General features: G+C 45.1%; 1 long non-coding RNA gene across 1 annotated transcript in view; it reads left to right on the top strand.

Annotated features, from left to right (window-relative positions):
- Nucleotides 1-18,508, top strand: part of LOC141047594 (uncharacterized) — a 44,226-nt gene extending 25,718 nt beyond the window's left edge. The window contains exons 2-3 of the long non-coding RNA XR_012219840.1: nt 8,646-8,731; nt 18,232-18,508. This is a non-coding gene — a long non-coding RNA (uncharacterized lncRNA). The remainder of the gene's footprint in view (nt 1-8,645; nt 8,732-18,231) is intronic.
- Nucleotides 18,509-18,944: the final 436 nt, after the last annotated feature.

The raw sequence follows: 18,944 nt of genomic DNA, 5'->3' as shown, positions 1-18,944 counted from the left end.
TTGCTGCCATGTGCCTGATCATGCTGGTGGTGGACAGGCTGGTAGTTTTGCTACCCCTGCTGATGCGGGAATGGCAGGTGGTGAAAATGGCCTGTTTGGGGTTAACGGCAGAGTCTTTAAAAAACAACCAGACTCGGGGAGACCTAATAGTTGTACTGCCAACTTCCATTGTGTTGGTGTTATGAGGAACGGTTGCCCGCCTTCTGTCTGCAGCCACCAAACTTCTTCCTGCCTGTTGGGGTGCTTCACCTCCCTCCCACTGTGTGCTGCTGTCCTTGCTCTGCATGTCCTCCTGCCACGTTGGGTCAGTTAGTATATCATCCACCACCTCATCTTCCACTTCTGCACTCTGATCCTCCTCCTGACTTTCTGGCAATTGTGTCTCATCATCGTCCACCTCTTGTGACACGTTCCCACCATCACCTTAGTGTGACCCTGGCTGCTCATATATTTGGGCATCGCTACATGCCATCTCATCTTGCCCCGCTTCAAGTGAACCGGGCGAGAGACCGAAATCTGTAAATGGAAAAGTGAACAGCTCTTCGGAGTGTCCAAGTGTAGGATCAGTTGTCTCTGGGCACTCGGCATGGTGGCAGTAAGGAGGATCAGGGTGAGGAATATGTGGTCCAGACTCACGACTACTCAGACTTGACTGTGTGGAATACAGGGTGGAAGTGGTGGTGGCAAAGTGACTAGAAGCATTATCTGCTATCCAACCAACAAACTTTTGACACTGCTCTTTGTTAAATAGTGGTGTGCTGCTTCAGTCCCCTAGTACTTTGGACAGGAAGGTCGAGCGAGAAGATATGGATGTTTGTTGTGCTCAATTTCAGCTTGCCCACGGCCTCGGCCTTGGCCTCTGAATGCTCAATCACCATCATGTCCACTACCCCATCCCTTGCCACGCACCTTGCCCATTTTAAATGGACTACAATATTTTCCACATTTAATACAAATGGCTGAATGTGGAGTGAACGTATATGTGATCCGTGTGTGTGAAAACCACAGTTTAAAATATCTGGCCTGTAGGTAACAATTTATTTTCTGAAAACTGTTGTCAATAACTAGGCTAAGACACAGGAAAAACCATTGAATGGAGGCTTCAAATGCTACAATTTGTAGCCCACAGATAGATGAGGCATGTGACGGAGATACCACACTGTAAAATATGTGGCCTGTATTTTTTTTACAGCAAAATAGTGTCACTAAATCAATTAGCACACAGCAAAAACAGTTCAATGTAGGCCTGAAATGCCACAATTGTTAGCACACAGATAGCTAAGTTGTGTGACAGAGATACCACACAGTAAAATATGTGGCCTGTACTTTTTTTCTACAGCAAAATAGTGTCACTAACTAGGGTAGCACACAGGAAAAACAGTTCAATATAGGCCTGAAATGCCACATTATTTAGCCCACAGATAGATGAGGCGTGTGACTGAGACACCACAATGTAAAATATGTGGCCTGTATATTTAATTTTTTATAGGAAAATAGTCTCAAGAACTAAGGTAACACATAGCAAATACAGTTGAATGGAGGCCTAAAATGCCACAATTTGTAGCCCACAGATAGATGAGGCGTGTGATGGAGATACCAGACTGTAAAATTTGTGGCCTGTATTTTTATTTTTTTACAGGAAAGTAGTCTCACGAACTAAGGTAACACACAGCAAAAACAGTTGAATGGAGGCCTGAAATGCCACAATTTTTAGCCAACATATAGATGAGGGATGTGACGGAGATAACACACTGTAAAATATGTGGCCTGTATTTTTATTTTTTTACTAGTGTCAAGAACTGCCGAGCATTACTGAGTATGCTCACTCATCACTAGTGCTGGAGCCTTTTCTAGGTGTTATATCACTGAGGCCCGGTACCTCCGTGACACATCACTCTGACTCAGACTTGATGGCAGCAGACATCATCTTGCTGCCTATCTACAATGTAAATATTTATCTGTACTGAATAACTTGCAGAAATACTTTTCTTTGTTAAACAACCTCCATTATGCTTTATTCACATATCTGTTTAATGTGTCCGTGAGCTGACAGATTTTAATTTTTCAGACGGCACACATACTCATAGTGTTTCATAGATCCATTCATATGTCTGTGAAAATCAAAGATCCATTAATAAGATCTGGGAAACTCAGGACATGTCTTGTTCTGATCTAATTTTAAGGATCCGAATAGGACATATTCAATGGGTCTTCATTCTGTGCAAGAAAAAAAAATCGGACAGCAGACCAACACTACATAGAACAATCTCTCATGTTATGTACAGTACTATGTCTTTTTACGTAGCATCTTCTCTAGTTATGAATGGCACCTTCCATTATTACATATTGTCCTCAATTGTTATGTATACCATCTCCTATTATTACATAGCAACATCTCGTATGTAGGGCACTGTACCTTACACATTGTACTGTATTCTCTTAATAATTTTGATGCTTATAGCAGCCTCAGTTTATTACATAGAGTCCTCTTTTGTTAGATTAAAAATAAAATGACTGCTGATGAAGCAGCATCTGACTAGAAGACCAGTCCATTAGCTTCCTACATAAGAAAAGGAGCTTTCACATATTCCATCAGCAGTCATTCAACAGTCATCTAACAAGAGAAGATTCTGTAAGCACATTACACATGGAAGAAGCAACGGTGAAACGTGCGTCGGGGTCTGATGTGTCAGCGTGCCTTTTGGCGTTACAGTCATCCAGCAGTCGGGATACAGGTAATATGTATGGGGCAAGGGACTTTGGTGCTTTTTGACAATTAGGGGTGGACGACTATTTGCATGGTTTTGTCTGTGGGAATTTAAGGCATTGGTCATTTATATGCTTGCTTATTGAGCTATATACCCACCGTGCTGATTGTTTGCTGCTAACATGGGCATACATATATAGCACTATGTCTGAATATGAATGCACTATGTCATTGTAAAATAGATATGCCTAACTAACTGCATTTAATTGGTGGCATATTTATTTGTGTACATTTTTGAAGCCATAATGGTGCTGAATTTATTGCCAGTAAGAATATTAAAATAAGGCTACTATTTAATGCACTATGTCACTTTAATACCAAATCAATTGCACTGTATAGTATGTTAGGTATACATAAATTATAAATTGATTACATTGATTCCTGTATATCTTTGAATTGCTGTAGCTGACCTTCTGGTGTTATATTGGGTTTGAGGTACCCTAATTTTATATATATTTGTTTGTTAACGTTGGTTATAATAAAGCAATATTTTTTTATAAATAACTTCTTTAGTCATATACACTTCTTGATCCTGATGCAGCTGATAACTGTAGGGATCAGTATGTTTACATAAGAGAAGATTCTGTGAAATAAAGAGAAGACTGTATGAATAGCAAAAATAGAATACGTTATGTAAGGGACTTTGCAATACATAAGAAGAAGTGATGCTTTGTAATATTGGGATGATGCTAAACAATATTAGGCTGGTTTCACATTAGCGCTTTTTCAGCGCACGCACGGCCGGGGGTAGCTCCGCCCCCGAGCCGGCTCTCTGCCCGGCGTGCCCGCCCCTTGCTTGTAGCGCCGCCTACTAGCGGACAGCGGCGCCTGCGATCGGCGCACCCTATCTTTAGCATAGGGTGCGCAGATCGTGCGCAGGCCGTGCGCTAGTTGCGCTTTGACCTGCGCTGCGCACTTTTGACGGTGCGCCGTGCGCGCCAAAATCAAACTTTTCGAATTTTGGCGCACACGGCGCACCGTCAAAAGTGCGCAGCGCAGGTCAAAGTGCAACTAGCGCACGGCCTGCGCACGATCTGCGCACCCTATGCTAAAGATAGGGTGCGCCGATCGCAGGCGCCGCTGTCCGCTAGTAGGTGGCGCTACAAGCAAGGGGCGGGCACGCCGGGCAGAGAGCCGGCTCGGGGGCGGAGCTACCCCCGGCCGTGCGTGCGCTGAAAAAGCGCTAATGTGAAACCAGCCTTAGAGAAGATGCTATGTAATAAGAGTTGGCGCTGTACATATTGTAACTATGTAATAAGTGATGGCACTTTATATAACTAGAGAAGATGCTATATAACACGAGATGGTGGAATATATGAGAGGAAATTATGTTATATATACACAGAAACATACAAACAGTGTACATATAATTTGTAGCATTGTCACCATGAAAGGAGAAGGGCCCACGCATACATCCGGGGTGGCCCTAAGCCATCAGTATCCACCCTGGCTTATACTGAACCTTACAAAGAATTTGCTAAAAGACACTATATGCACATGGATAAATAACTGGTTAAGGGATGAGAAACAATGGGACATTGTAAGTGGTAAATTCTCCAAATGGCATTAAGTCAGCAGTAGGCACCACAAGGATTAGCGTTAGGCCCAATTATTTTTAGTCTTTTAATTAATGACCTTAAGGGATGGGATTGAAAGTAGAGTGTCAGGCTTTGCTAATGACAGAAAAATTAGTAGGATAACAAAAACTAGCTAGACTGTTTAATTGTAAGGGGGTGAGATATAATGTCTTTCATGCTTCCCTTCCCTCTGATTGTCTTCTGGTTCTTAATGTTAACAAATGTGTTTTACGATAATTGCCTGCGGTGCCACTACATGTATAACTATGTATTACCGCTCATTGTTTATGGTATTGCCACATGAATGTGTTACCAGTTTATAGAAAACTGCAATATATTGCCTTGTATTCCAGTATTATAGTATTTCAGATATTGTATGCGTTTTGTACATGTGTAATTAGGGAAAGTTAGTGCATCCTTTCTTGGGACATTAGAGGAGGGCACTCTTAGTACTTAGTTTCCCCATAGACCGGGTAGATGTAATTATGTTGTGGGCCACTAGATGGGGGTATACTAATGGGGCCTGATAGGATGTTCATAGAGAGTTAATTGTAGGAGTTAAGGTTAGTGCTGAAGAGTAGTTTAGTCAGACGGGGCCAGAGCACCCAAGTATCAATATGGGCTATAGGCCCGGACAGCTTGGCAGCCATGTAACTTCGTTATAGCGCACGCTACCCATGGCCACTGTGGGTCATAGCAGTGGGCCAGAACAGGAAAAGGAAGATGTGGCGTCTGATCGCCTGGGCCAATGCATTTAGGGCAGAAGTTGGCTAGACTAAGGAGATGAAGGGAGCTGAAGCTTCAACAAGATTGGTACAGATGAGCCGGATGCTTCACCAGGGGCCACCAAGCATAATGACTGATGAATTTGTGTCAGGGGTGAAACAGGCTGAAGGAAATGTCATTATAGCGAGGTCAGGTCAGGAAGGAACTGGGAAGTAGTCTGAGACCATCCAGTTCGGGTGTGTACTGCACAGAAGTGACAGCAAGCAAGGGAAAGATGAGGAAGCAAGCAAATGTTAGAATGTACCAACTGTGGATGTAACGTGTGAAATCCTAAGTAAAGAAAGCGTTAAAGTTGACTTGTGTCTCCATTGATGGGCGTCGCCTAGAAGAGGGACCGTTTTGGCCTGGGAAGTGCCCGGGTGAAGCTGAATCTGGATATGCAGGTATGCCGAGGAGAAGAGTACTGTTTCATGTAGGGGAAGGACTGGACACAGCTGCTACAGTAATACAGGTCATGACTATAGTCCAGTCCCTCCCTTACATAATATTACAAAACAGTATAGACAAGACATCTCCATGAGCAAATACATGGCAGATGAAGCTCAGTGTTGATAAATGTAGAGCAATGCACCTTTGCTGGAGTAATCACATTGTTACATATATATTAAGTGAGAATATATTAGGGACAAGAGAATAAAGGAAGATATTGGGTATTCTGGTTACAAGTAAGCTAAGTAGCAGTACTTAATGTCAAGCAGACGTTGCAGAAGCAAGCAAGATTTTAGGTTGTATAAAATAGATAAAATCCTGTTATCCCAATGTATTAGTACCTATTTATAAATCATTATCATGGCATTAACTTGCACATGCTACTCAATCTGTTCCCTGCTCTGCTCCTTCTCATATCAGGAGTATATATAGCTGTTCCAACTCTGCTGCATATTCCTGCTGTCTCCACCTGGTTACAGGGAGGCATGACCAGATCTTCCAGGAATTTAACCCTGCTGTGTCCTGCACAATTTGTTTTCCCTGGCCTGTACTCTGCCAGCAAGTTAGATATTAGGCTGCTCCTGTTCCCTGCCTGGACTTAGGTCCCTGTTCCTGTCCATCTCCAGAGTTCTGTTTAGTGTTTTTGGATTGTCTCTCCAGTTTCTGACCCAGCTCTTTTACCCATTCTGTCTAACCTTGATTTAGTTTTGTGAACCTGTGCTGCCTTCCCCAACCATGGATCATTTGACTACGCTTCTGTCTTTGCCACTCTGTGCTTCACTTTCCTGCTTTGACCCGTGAGTCAGCTGCTGCAGGTCCATTTACTGTCAAGGAGTGACACCTGGAGACTACCTGTGGCCAAGCCTATCCTCATGACGAGAGGCTCTATCAAGAACCAAATTGTCACTCAGTCACGCCCTTCCAGGGTAAGCCCGGACTGTAGCGAAGTGGCTCCAAACCCACCATCACAATCACTTGAAAGTAGAGATGGGAGAACCCAAACAGTAAAGTTTGGCATCCCTAGTGAACTCCTACTGTTTGATCTTGAATGCCAAACACGGACCTCACCAGGATGTCCGTCTTACTGTTTGGGTTTGGCCCCCCAAGCACCAACTGCTCCTCACACAGTCATGTGCATGACGGTGCAGCAAACACTGCTTCTGACCGGCAGTAAAATCATTACTGCCGGTAAAAGAGCCACGGTTCCCACCCTGTCAAATGACAGCATAAGCCTGCTGCTGTGATCGGGGTTAAAAAGTTGACCTCTAGTCATTGGTATTGGCTGATCGTACTACTACTCCCATCAGCCAATGCCTGCTGCTGCTAATAACAGCGAGAACAGGAGCAACTGATGGGATTATTCATCAGCCAGTGCCTGCGCTCTAAATAAATTATTAAATAAAAAAACAGCATGGGTTCCCCTGTATTTTGTATAACCAGCCAAACAAAACTCACAGCTGAAGGGTTCAACCCTCAGCTGTACTGTTAGCAAGGCTGGTTATCAAGAATAGAGTTCCCATGCCGTTTTTTTCATTACTTAAATAAATAATTTTGAAAAACAGAATGGGTCCCGCCCACTTTTGACAACCAGTCTTGCTAAAGCAGACATCTGGGGGCTGGTATACTCAGGCTAGTAGGGGGTCATGGACATTGGCCCCCCAGCCTTAAAAATAGCAGCCGAAAGTCGCCCAGAAAAGGCACATCTATTACATGTGCAAATTTGGGCGCTTTGCCCATCTCTTCCCACTTGCACTGCAGCGGTGTCAAGTGAGGTAATATTTGTGGGGTTGGTGTAACCTTTGTATGTCTGTTATAAAGGAAAATTTGTGGATTATATCTGCGCTGCTGGCCAATTTTAAATCCAGACTTAGTGTAGAAATTAATGGTCGTTTATTCTACGCATTTCAGAATCTATATGACCCCTTCAGGAGATACCACATAAACTTTATACCTGCTGTGTGTTTATTTACCATGCAACAATAGGATTAGTAATGGACAGGTGTAATATAGACTCCTCTCCATTACTAAGCCCTTGGCTTGATGTCACCAGACAATACAAAGGTACTAAAGTTTACTATATTACTATAAGGAATAAAAAGAAACCATTATGCATAAATAAGACAGTACAAAGTTTAATAAGACAAAAACAAAGGTCATTCACAATCTTAAGGCCGAGAATACAGAAATAGCATTTCAGGAGTATAAAGATCTAAGTAAGGCTAGTTTCACACTAGCGTTCTTGGGCGCAGGGCCGACGCTAAGCTCCGCCCCTGGCCGCGCCCCCTCCGGTCAGTTCCTCCTCTGATCGCATGACACTGCATGCGATCACCATACCCTATATTTAGTGTTGGGTACGCTGACCATGCACTGACCGTGTGCTGGTATGATTTTGCAGGCACTGAGCCCTTTTGGCGCTGTGCCCAGTGCACAAAAGCACGCTGTGTTGCATTTTTGTGCGCTGAGCGCAGCACCAAAAGGGCACAGCGCCAGCAAAATCATATCAGCGCATGGTCAGCGTACCCAACGCTAAATATAGGGTACGGTGATCGCATGCAGTGTCATGCGATCAGAGGAGGAACTGACTGGAGGGGGTGTGGCCAGGGGCAGAGCTTAGTGGCGGCCCTGCGCTGCGCCCAAGAATGCTAGTGTGTAACTAGCCTAAGAAATGTAAAAAGGAAATTAAGCTAGCAAAATGATCTACAGAGACACAAAAAGTCAGCGACATTAAAATAAATCCCCCCAAAATTTTATAAATGCCTCAATGCCAAAAAGAAAATAACTGATGGTATTGGCCTCTTAAAAGACGATTATAACAGGATAATTATGGAGGAGAAATATTAAATAGTTACTTTTCATCTATGTTCACCAAAGTCTTGTGTGTTCCAGTGATCTTTCCACAAGGCAAAAATCAAAGTTCACCACCTGATATCACTATAACTAGTTAAAAACACGAAGAACTACACCTGCATCTGAGCAATTTAAACTTTGACAGATCCCCCGGCACAAATGGCATTCATCCACGGATACTGAAGGAATTGATCTCAATAATTGACAGACCACTGTATTCTTACATTCTCTTGTAACAGGGGTGGTGCCACAGGACTGGACGATGGCTCACGTGGTACTGATATTTAAGAAAGATAAGAAGGTGGATCCAGGAAACTCCAGTCCGGTAAGTCTGACATGACATCAGTAGTGTGCAAAACTTTTGAGGGCATTATGATAGGGTCTGCAGAAATATATTGTAGACAATGATATAATAACTGACAACCAGCAGGGATTCATGAAGGATAGGTAGTGTCTTACCAACATGTTGGGCTTCTATGAGGAGGTAAGTGCAAATGTGGAAGTTGGTAATGTGGCTGATGTGATTTATCTGGACGTTGCAAAGGTATTTGATACTGTAACACATAACAGCCTTATACTGAAGCTACAGAAGCAAGGACTGTGGGAAACTATATGCAGATGGGTAAAGAATTGGCTAAATGAAAGGAAACAAGCAGTTGTCATAAATGGTACGTTCTCTAAATGGGATATAGTCAGCAGTTGGGTACCGCAGAGATCTGTGCTAGGACCAATTCTTTTTAACCTCTTTATTAATGTCCTTGTGGATGGGATTGAGAGTAGTGTTGAGTGATACCATCCGATATTGAGAAATATCGGATCGGATTGGATCGGCCGATACCCAAAAAGTATCGGGTATCGCCAATTCCGATACCGGAAGTCCCATTTAAGTCAATGGGACAGAAATAGCGGAATTAAAAAAATCCCTTTCTTTCCTTGTAGGTTTATTCTACATGAAGAAAAACAACTAAGAATAATGTAGAATGTATTGGGGGAGGTGGAGGAGACATTAAAGGCATAGAAGTTAAGCCCAATCAAATGGAATAGTAGGAAATTTTTTTTTTTTTTAAAGACGCTCGGAGTTACAAAGATATTGACTATGTTAACCTCTTTTATATTTTGTCAGATATGTATGTTTCCCTACTTCCATGCTCTTCACCTTCTTTTTTACTTCTCCCACACTTTCTCCTTCATGATCCTCAGCAGCAGCAGCAGCATCTTTTTCATCAACTTCTTCTTCACCTTATTCATCTTCTTCTTCACCTTCTTCCTATTATTCTTTTTTTTTTACATTATTCATATTCGTCTTATTCAACTATTATTCTTCTTCATATTCTACTTCTTCATCTTCTTCCTATTCTTCTTCATCATATTCTTATTTGTGACAGGCATTTGTCCGCGTTCAGTTTGGCCTGCAGCAGCAGGCATTTTCCAGGGGCACCACGAGGAGAAACGGACTCACCCCCATACACTGCTTAGTCTTCTTCTGCTTATACTTTAGATAATATCTTTTGCTCTAATTTTTAGTCTTATGCTTAAAGTTGTTCTGCTTTTTGATCTGCAGCTTCTTGGTCTTCTGCTTCTTGGTCTTCTGTCTCTTGTTGTTCTGTATCTTGGTGGTTGTCTTCATGTTCTTTGTCCTCTTGGTCATCTTCTTCAGGGTCATCTTTTTCGGGGTGGTGTTCCGGGTCATCGTCTTCAGGGTCAACATTTTATTGGTCGTCGTCTTCTTCGGGGTGGTCTTCAGGGTTGTCATCTTCAGGGTTGTCGTCAGGGAGATCCAGAGTGATAATAAACAAAAACCATTTCCAAAAGCTTGAACTTGGAAATGTAGCAGAAAGTACAAGAAGGCTGAGGAACTGCCGAGAACCAGCTGACGGTGCTGGAACCCAGATGTGTAGCAGAAGCTGCAAGAGCCAATGGAACTAGCGAGGACCAGCTGACGGTGCTGGAACCCGGAAGGGCAGCAGAAGGAACAAGAGCCAATGGCACTACCGAGGACCAGCTGACGGTGCTGGAACCCAGTTACTAAGCAGGAGGTACCTGTGCTAGAAAGACTACCAAGGACCAGCAGACGTTGCTGGAACTCGGATACCGAAAAGGAGGCACCTAAGCCAAAGGCACTGCCGAGAACCAGCTGACGGTGCTGGAACCCGGATCGGTAGTAGAAGGTACCCATGAAAAGCAAAGTTACAAGGCTGCGAGCTGGCCGCAGTTACCGAAACCCACAGTCCTTACAGGGGGTGCTTGTCCTATTTTTCACTGCGGAACCAGCCTTTATTACCAGAACCCGCAGCCCACACAGGAAGCACCTAAACTGCAGGCACCATAGACTCGGCTAACCCGAACGCAACACTACAGGACAACGTATTGGTGACAAAGTGACGTTGACACTTCCCGGAAACAGCTGGCGTGCTGTAACCAGGCTGGGCAGGAGGGAGTACCCGTGCCAAAGACACTTCTGAGCAGCAACTGGCGATGTTGGGGCCCAGGGTCAATCTGGGTGTAGGCTGAGGCCTAATTTCATCAAGTTTTATATCTGTTGTAGACTACTACTGAGTTTAACTATCCTCCAATTAGGCCTCTTGCTCCACTGTCTTTACCCTGTCCTCCAACACCGGCAGTTGCTGCTCAGAAGTGCCGTCTGCATAATCAACACTTGTTCCTGTGTTACTGGGGCTCAGTAACGTCAGTTGATCCCCTGATGTGTGTCCGGCAATGTCTCCTGCTCTGTCGACATTCCCACTACTAGTAGTGGGACACACATCAGGGGATCAACTAACGTTACTGAGCCCCAGTAACACAGGAACAAGTGTTGATTGTGCAGATGGCACTTCTGAGCAGCAACTGCCGGTTTGGAGGACAGGGTAAATACTAGAGACAGTGGAGCCAGAGGCCTAATTGGAGCACGGCTAAAAATCAGTAGTAGTGTGAATGTGGAGGCAGCAGTAGACATTGCCGGACACATGGCAGGGAGCAGCTGGCATTACTGAACCCCACTAACACTGGAGCATGTGTTTTTCTCTGTGCAGATGGCACTTCCGAGCAACAACTGGCGATGTTGGAGCCCAGGGTCAATCATGGAGCAGGCTGAGGCCTAATTGCAGCAAGTTTTATATGTGATGTAGTTTGAATGTGGAGGTAGCAGGAGACTTTGACGTACACACAGCAGGGGAGCAGCTGGCATTACTGAACCCCACTAACACAGGAGCTAGTGTTTTTTTCTGTGCAGACGCACTTCTGAGCAACTGCTGGCGATGTTGGAGCCCAGGATCAATCATGGAGCAGGCTGAGGCCTAATTGCAGCAAGTTTTATATGTGATGTAGCTTGAATGTAGTGGCAGCAGGAGACTTTGCCATACACACAGCAGGGGAGCAGCTGGCATTACTGAACCCCACTAACACAGGAGCTAGTGTTTTTTTCTGTGCAGATGGCACTTCTGAGCAAAAACTGGCGATGTTGGAGCCCAGGATCAATCATGGAGCAGGCTGAGGCCTAATTGCAGCAAGTTTTATATGTGATGTAGTTTGAATGTAGAGGCATCAGGAGACTTTGCCATACACACAGCAGGGGAGCAGCTGGCATTACTGAACCCCACTAACAAAGGAGCTAGTGTTTTTTTCTGTGCAGACTGCACTTCTGAGCAACAACTGGCGATGTTGGAGCCCAGGATCAATCATGGAGCAGGCTGAGGCCTACTTGGAGCAAGTGTAAAATCTGAAGTAGTTTGAATGTGGAGGGAGCAGGAGACTTTGCCGTACACACAGCAGGAGAGTAGCTGGCGTTATTGAACCCCACTAACACAGGAGCTAGTTTTTTTTCTGTGCGGACGGCACTTCCGAGCACCAACTGGCGATGTTGGAGCCCAGGATCAATCATGGAGCAGGCTGAGGCCTAATTGCAGCAAGTTTTATATGTGATGTAGCTTGAATGTAGAGGCAGCAGGAGACTTTGCCATACACACAGCAGGGGAGCAGCTGGCGTTACTGAACCCCACTAACACTTCCGAGCAACAACTGGTGATGTTGGAGCCCAGGGTCAATCAGGGTGTAGGCTGAGGCCTAATTTCATCAAGTTTAACATCTGTTGTAGACTACTACTGATTTTAAACATGCTCCAATTAGGCCTCTGGCTCCACTCTGTCTCCAGTATTTCCCCTGGCCTCCAACACTGCCAGTTGCTGCTCAAAAGTGCAGTCTGCACAATCAACACTTGTTCCTGTGTTACTGGGGTTCAGTAACATCAGCTGATCCCCTGATGTGTGTCCGGCAATGTCTCCTGCTCTGTCCACATTCCCTCTACTAGTAGTGGGAATGTGGACAGAGCAGGAGACATTGCAGACACACATCAGGGGATCAGCTGACGTTACTGAACCCCAGTAAGACAGGAACAAGTGTTGATTGTGCAGACGGCACTTCTGAGCTGCAACTGGCAGTGTTGGAGGCCAGGGGAAATACTAGAGACAGAGTGGAGCCAGAGGCCTAATTGGAGCAAGTTTGAAATCAGTAGTAGTGTGAATGTGGAAGCAGCAGGAGACATTGCCGGACACACAGCAGGGGAGAAGCTAGCGTTACTGAACCCCACTAACACTGGAGCATGTGCTTTTCTCTGTGCACCGCACTTCTGAGCAACAACTGGTGGTGTTGGAGCCCAGGGATTACAGTTCAGGTGGTAGAAACATGAACACAACAGGAGACCTGGATGCTATTGCCAACCAATTATTTATTCTGGAAGAGGACTGGCAAATTCTGGCGATATCCAGACCTTGTTCATTTTCAGAAAAGTAAGCCGGTCAACGCTATCAGAGGATAGTCGCGTGCGACGGTCTGTTAATACACCACCTGCGGCACTTAAGACGCGTTCCCATAATACACTAGCAGCAGGGCAAGCCAGCACCTCCAATGTATACTGGCTAAGCTCTGGCCATGTATCCAGCTTAGACACCCAAAACTTGAAGGGGGAAGAGCCGTCTTGGAGTACACTGACAGGGCAAGACATGTAGTCTGTCACCATCTGACGGAAACGTTGCCTCCTGCTAACTGGAGCCGTCTGTGATGGTGTAGACATTTGTGGCAGGCACACAAAACTTTGCCACATTTGGGCCATACTGGTCTTGCCTTGTGCTGAGGAGCTGCCTCTGCTCCCTCTTTGTACAGTGCTTCCTCCACTGCCTCGACGCACTGAGCTGCTTTGTAAAGCACTAGCAGCACTGTTCTCGGGTGGAATGGAGAACATGATGGAATGCACCAGTGTCTCTTGGTACTCCCACATTTTACGCTCCCTGTTCAATGGTGTTATGAGGCTTTGTGAGTTGTCCCGGTAGCGAAGATCTAGGAGGGTGTACACCCAATAATCAGCCGTGTTGAGAATGTGGGCGATGCGGCGGTCGTTTCTCCGGCATTGCAGCAAGAAATCAACCATGTGCTGCAGATTCCCAACTGCCGAAGAAACGCTGTCCCCTGCTTGAGGCATCATCTCTGCCTGCTCTCCATCACCCCACCCTCGCTGTACATACTGACTAGAGCATTGTGCACCTCCCTCCTCTGGAGAGATGTCTTCGTCCTCCATTGACTCCTCCGCATCATCCTCACAAAGTGTCCCATGCCTAGGTCTTTGTGAGGAACCACATAGCGCAGACTGTCCAGAAGCAGATGGCCTTTTTGTGACTCCTCATCCTCCACCTCTGCCAAAACCTCCTCCCTTGGTGCTTGCAGTGATTTTTGAAGCAGGCAGATAAGGGAGACTGTCATGCTGACTAGTGCATCATCTGCACTCGCCATCCGCGTGGAATCATCGAAGGTACGCAAACCGAGGCAGATGTCCTTCATAGAGGCCACTCAGTGGTGCCAAAGTGTGACTGGTGCACAGTGCGACTTGTTTGTGCCTAATGCAGCTGGTACTCCATTACTGCTGCCTGCTGCTCACACAACCGCTCCAACATATGTAACGTTGAATTCCACCTGGTGGGTAGGTCACATATGATGTGATGTTCCGGAAGGCATAATCGGCGCTGCAGAGCTGCAATGCGCGATCTTGCCATGCTGGAATGCCGCAAGTGAGCGCACTCTATGCGAACCTTGTGCAGCAGTGCATCAAGATCCGGATAGTCCCTCAGAAAGCTCTGCACGACCAAGTTGACCACATGTGCCAGACATGGGATGTGAGTGAGGTTGCCTAGGCCCAGAGCTGCCACCAGATTTTGACCATTGTCACACACTACCAAGCCTGGCTTGAGATTCGCTGGCACAAACCTCACGTCGCTCTCCTGCATGATGGCATTCCAGAGATCCTGAGCTGTGTGGCTTCGATTCCCCAAAGAAATTAATTTCAGTATGGCCTGTTGACGTTTGGCCACGGCTGTGCTCATATCGGTCGTAACAGGCTTCTGCGGCGCTGATTCTGAGGAACTGGAGTATGAGTCAATGTGTACAGACTGGATTCCTGCAATCCTTGGAGTTGACAGAACACATACAGCGCCACTCTCAAGATCTGTACCCGGCTCCACAACATTGACCCAATGGGCAGTGAGGGAAAGGTATCATCCCTGTCCATGGTTACTGGTCCACACATCGGTGGTCATGTGGACCTTGTTGCTACTGATGGCGTTTAGTAGCGCATGTTTAATTTTTCCCTCCACATGCTTTTGCAGGGCAGGGACGGCTTGCCTGCTGAAATAAGAGTGGCTGGGCACGGTGTATTGTGGGACTGCCAATGCCATGAAGTTACGGAAGGTGTCAGTCTCCACCAGCCTGAATGAGAGCATTTCAAGGGCCAGTAGTTTGGCAATGCCAGCATTCAGAGCCTGTGCTCGGGGATGGTTTGCCGAGTATGGCCGCCTTTTCTCCCATGCCTGTGCTACCGATGGCTGTAGAGTGGCCTGGGAGTGTGAGGATGAACGAGAACGTGGTGCTATGGGTGGAATGTCACTGGGTCTCTGGACAACAGTGCCAGAGGTTCTTCCATGGCGATCCTGTGAGGAAGCCGAACCAGGTGTGTGAGCTGGAGGAAGAGGCTACAACATGAGCTGAAGAGGTGGTAGGTGGTGCTGCAGGTTGGCCTACGTCTTCAGTGTGTCTTTGTAACTCCACCACGTGCTTGGTCCGCAAATGTTTCTACATATTTGTGGTATTGAGGTTGCTGACTCTTTTGACTTTCTGGTGACACAGCTTGCATTTGACAAAGCAAATGTCACCTGCAACTGTGTCAAAAAAAGACCACGCACTGCAAGTCTTGGGAGCGCCCGTTTTGGCTTTTGGAAGAGGAATGCTCCTAACGGGTGCCGAAGTGGAGGCTACAGGCAACCAAATCTGCCCCCTCCCTCTCCCTCCTGTTTTGGCCATTCGGGGAATCTCTTCCTCAGAGCTGCTCCCACCACCTTCCTGTTCCTCATGCCATGATGGGTCAAGGACCTCATCATCTACACTCCCCTCTTCAAACACCAGCTTCTCCTGGGTAGTCTCGCCAGCACCGTACGCACCAGAAAGTGGCACCTGAGTCTCATCATATGATGCGTACTGAGGTGTGCTGACCATAGGCACTGGCCCACCCGCCTCTTCAGATTCAGAGGGACAAAGCAGTTGCGCATCACTGCATACTCCCTCTTCTTCACATTCTTGAATGCTGCTTGGCTGGCCCCCTCTTTCCAAGCCAACAGATTCAGAGAACAGAAGTAGAGACTGAGATGGCTCCTGTCCAGGGCTGTCTGCCTGCCTGGGCAATTTGGCAGGTGGTGAAGAGACATATGGTTGCTCTTCAGTGCTCTGGCCCTGAGAGGATGTGGAAGTCATTGAAGTCGAAGCGTTAGCTGCCATCCATCCGACAACGGCTTCAATTTGTTCGTCCCGCAGCAGTGGGGTATGGTGAGGTCCTACAAAACTGCGCATAAAGGACTGTTGCCTGGTAAAACTGGGGGATGTTGACTCACTAGTGCCCGCAGCAGGCACAGAATCCCCCCAGAGTCCTCTCCCTGCTGAATCCCAATGTCCTCTCCCTGCTGCAACTCCACGACCACGTGCCTTACTCCCTGCCTTCTTCATCTTGGTAGACTGATAAAGATAGGCAGAAAAGTACAAAGGGGGGGCTTAGTGTGCTTATTCCTGAACAGCTGCTAACAGGTATAAGAAACACTAATTTTATAGAGTGTGTGGACTACACTTTAATATGAGCTAATGTGGCCTACACAACTGTCAAGTGGAGTGTTTGTTGAACTTTATTTTGTTTTGTTTTTTTCAAAAAAACAAGAAGGATGTGACCAAAGATGTGAAAGCGATAGTATCACAAACTTTTTGGAGCTATTATAATGCAGGAAGGTAACCTACAATGCAATAGATGAGGCTCCAAAAAATAGGGTAATACTAATCTGGCTGCGGCTGCAGGGCACAAGCCAGAAAAAAAGCTCCTCTATCTACTCCTATATAGTGTTTGCAACCATCCAATGTATATAGATACGGATGGATGCACACTAATAGGAGAATTAATGAACAATGAGCTGCAATAAAAGAAAAATATTTGTGAGGCAGTGACGCACGCTGAGCGGCCTACAACCAGACGTGGCTGCAGGACACGCTACAGCGTGAGCTGCACTCACACACAGAGACCTCTCAGATAGCCGTGAACAGTGCAGATAACTGGGCACTAGCACTAAAAGACTGCAGAGAAGCTCCGCTGTCTACTCCTATAGTGCTTGCAACCAATGTATATGGATACGGATGGATGCACACTAATAGGAGAATTAATGAAAAATTTGCAGCAATAAAACAAAAATATGTATGAGGCAGTGACGCACGATGAGCGGCCTACAACCAGACGTGGCTGCAGGACACACTACACAGCGTAAGCTGCACTCACACAAACCTTGCAGACAGCTGTGAACAGTGCTGCAAGGCAAAAGAAAGCTACACTGATTGATAATGTAGCCTAGGTAAAGCATAATATTATTCAGAAAATCGCTATCTCTAACTGTCCCTCAGAGTCTTGAACAGCAGCCTGTCCCTAACTGAATTCACAGTAGAGTGAACCCGAAATGGCGGCGGCGGCAGCTTTTATAGTGCATCATGACAACATTTCAGCAGCCAATCACAGCCATGCCATTTGTTAACACGCCTACATGCCTAACAGGATGTGCCCACACTTCTGAGGATTGTCATTGGCTGACTCAAATCAAACTGGCTCATAGCATTATGGGAACTTCCGATTCCGTTATTCGATATGCAAAAAGTATCGGAACTCAGTATCGGAATTCCGATACCGTGAATATCGGCCGATACCCGATATTTGCGGTATCGGAATGCTCAACACTAATTGAGAGTAAAGTGTCAGTCTTTGCTGACGACATCAAACTATGCCAGATATTAAAGTCTGACCACATTGCAATATTGTAAAACAATCTGGATAAGATGACTGAATAGGCAAACACTTGGCAAATAAGATTTAATGTAGATAAATGTAGAGTAATGCACCTAGGGCAGAGTAATCCTATTTCTGCATATACATTAAATGGGAGTATACTCAGGACTACAGAACACGAGAAGGACTTGGGTATTCTCATTAAAAGTAAGCTGAGCAGCTGTACTCAATGTCAAGCAGCAGTACTCAATGTCAAGCAGCAGCCGCAAAAGCAAATAAGATTTTAGGATGTATAAAAGGAGAGATAAAATCCTGTGATCCCAAAGTATTGTTGCCTATTTATAAATCTCATCTAGAACATGGGATCCAGTTTTGGGCTTCACATTTTAAAAAGAATATTCAGAAAATTACTCCATAAAATGAGAAGAGAAAATTTCAATTGAACTCACATTTTAGGAAACACCTGTTTTTTTATTTTCCAGAGTACTATTCCAATGCTGTTGACCGCCCAGAAATATCCAATGCAAAGAGGTGGACAGACACATCCAATAATAAAAAATCTTCATGCTTTATTGAAAATATCTTTAAAAATCCATACAACGATGATGAGGTACAGGAACCGCTCTGACGCGTTTCTGGCGCCTACTGCACCTTTAGTCAAATAGATCAAAGATTACTTTGTGGAAAATAAAATAATGTATAAGAATGTAAATATTAATAAAACATTATATATAAATACATTGTAAAATTTTGGTTAACAATAATATTGGAATTCTTTTGATCTATTGTTTCATATGTCAACAACTAAACCTGAAGCCTAGTGTTAGGGTAAATAAAATAATTAATGCTTAGACTAGATTTATATCATCTTCATTACTGTGACTGTAATTATCGCCTACATTCCATATGAGTGATATGCCTGAGAGATTGTTATTGAAATACTCTATTGAAGGATTAGGAAAAATGATGAAACATTGAGATAAGTTGCTTTATAATCTTGAATGATGACTCTACTTTAGAGATTACTGAATCTTTTACAATTCTAATTTACCAGGTTGAACACATTTTTCCAAAAATGTGATTATTTGATTTGTGATTAATACATTCTTTACATTTCACAGGCACCCCGTTTTTGCCTAAAAATAAATGTATAATACTTTGAAGTCTCTCTGAACTGTATAAAACCTTTTTTAAT

The sequence above is a fragment of the Dendrobates tinctorius genome, unplaced genomic scaffold (assembly GCF_039654945.1).
Source record: "Dendrobates tinctorius isolate UK_male_01 unplaced genomic scaffold, ASM3965494v1 ptg000128l, whole genome shotgun sequence".
Lineage (NCBI taxonomy): Eukaryota > Metazoa > Chordata > Amphibia > Anura > Dendrobatidae > Dendrobates > Dendrobates tinctorius.
This window is presented reverse-complemented; position numbering and strand designations above follow the sequence as displayed.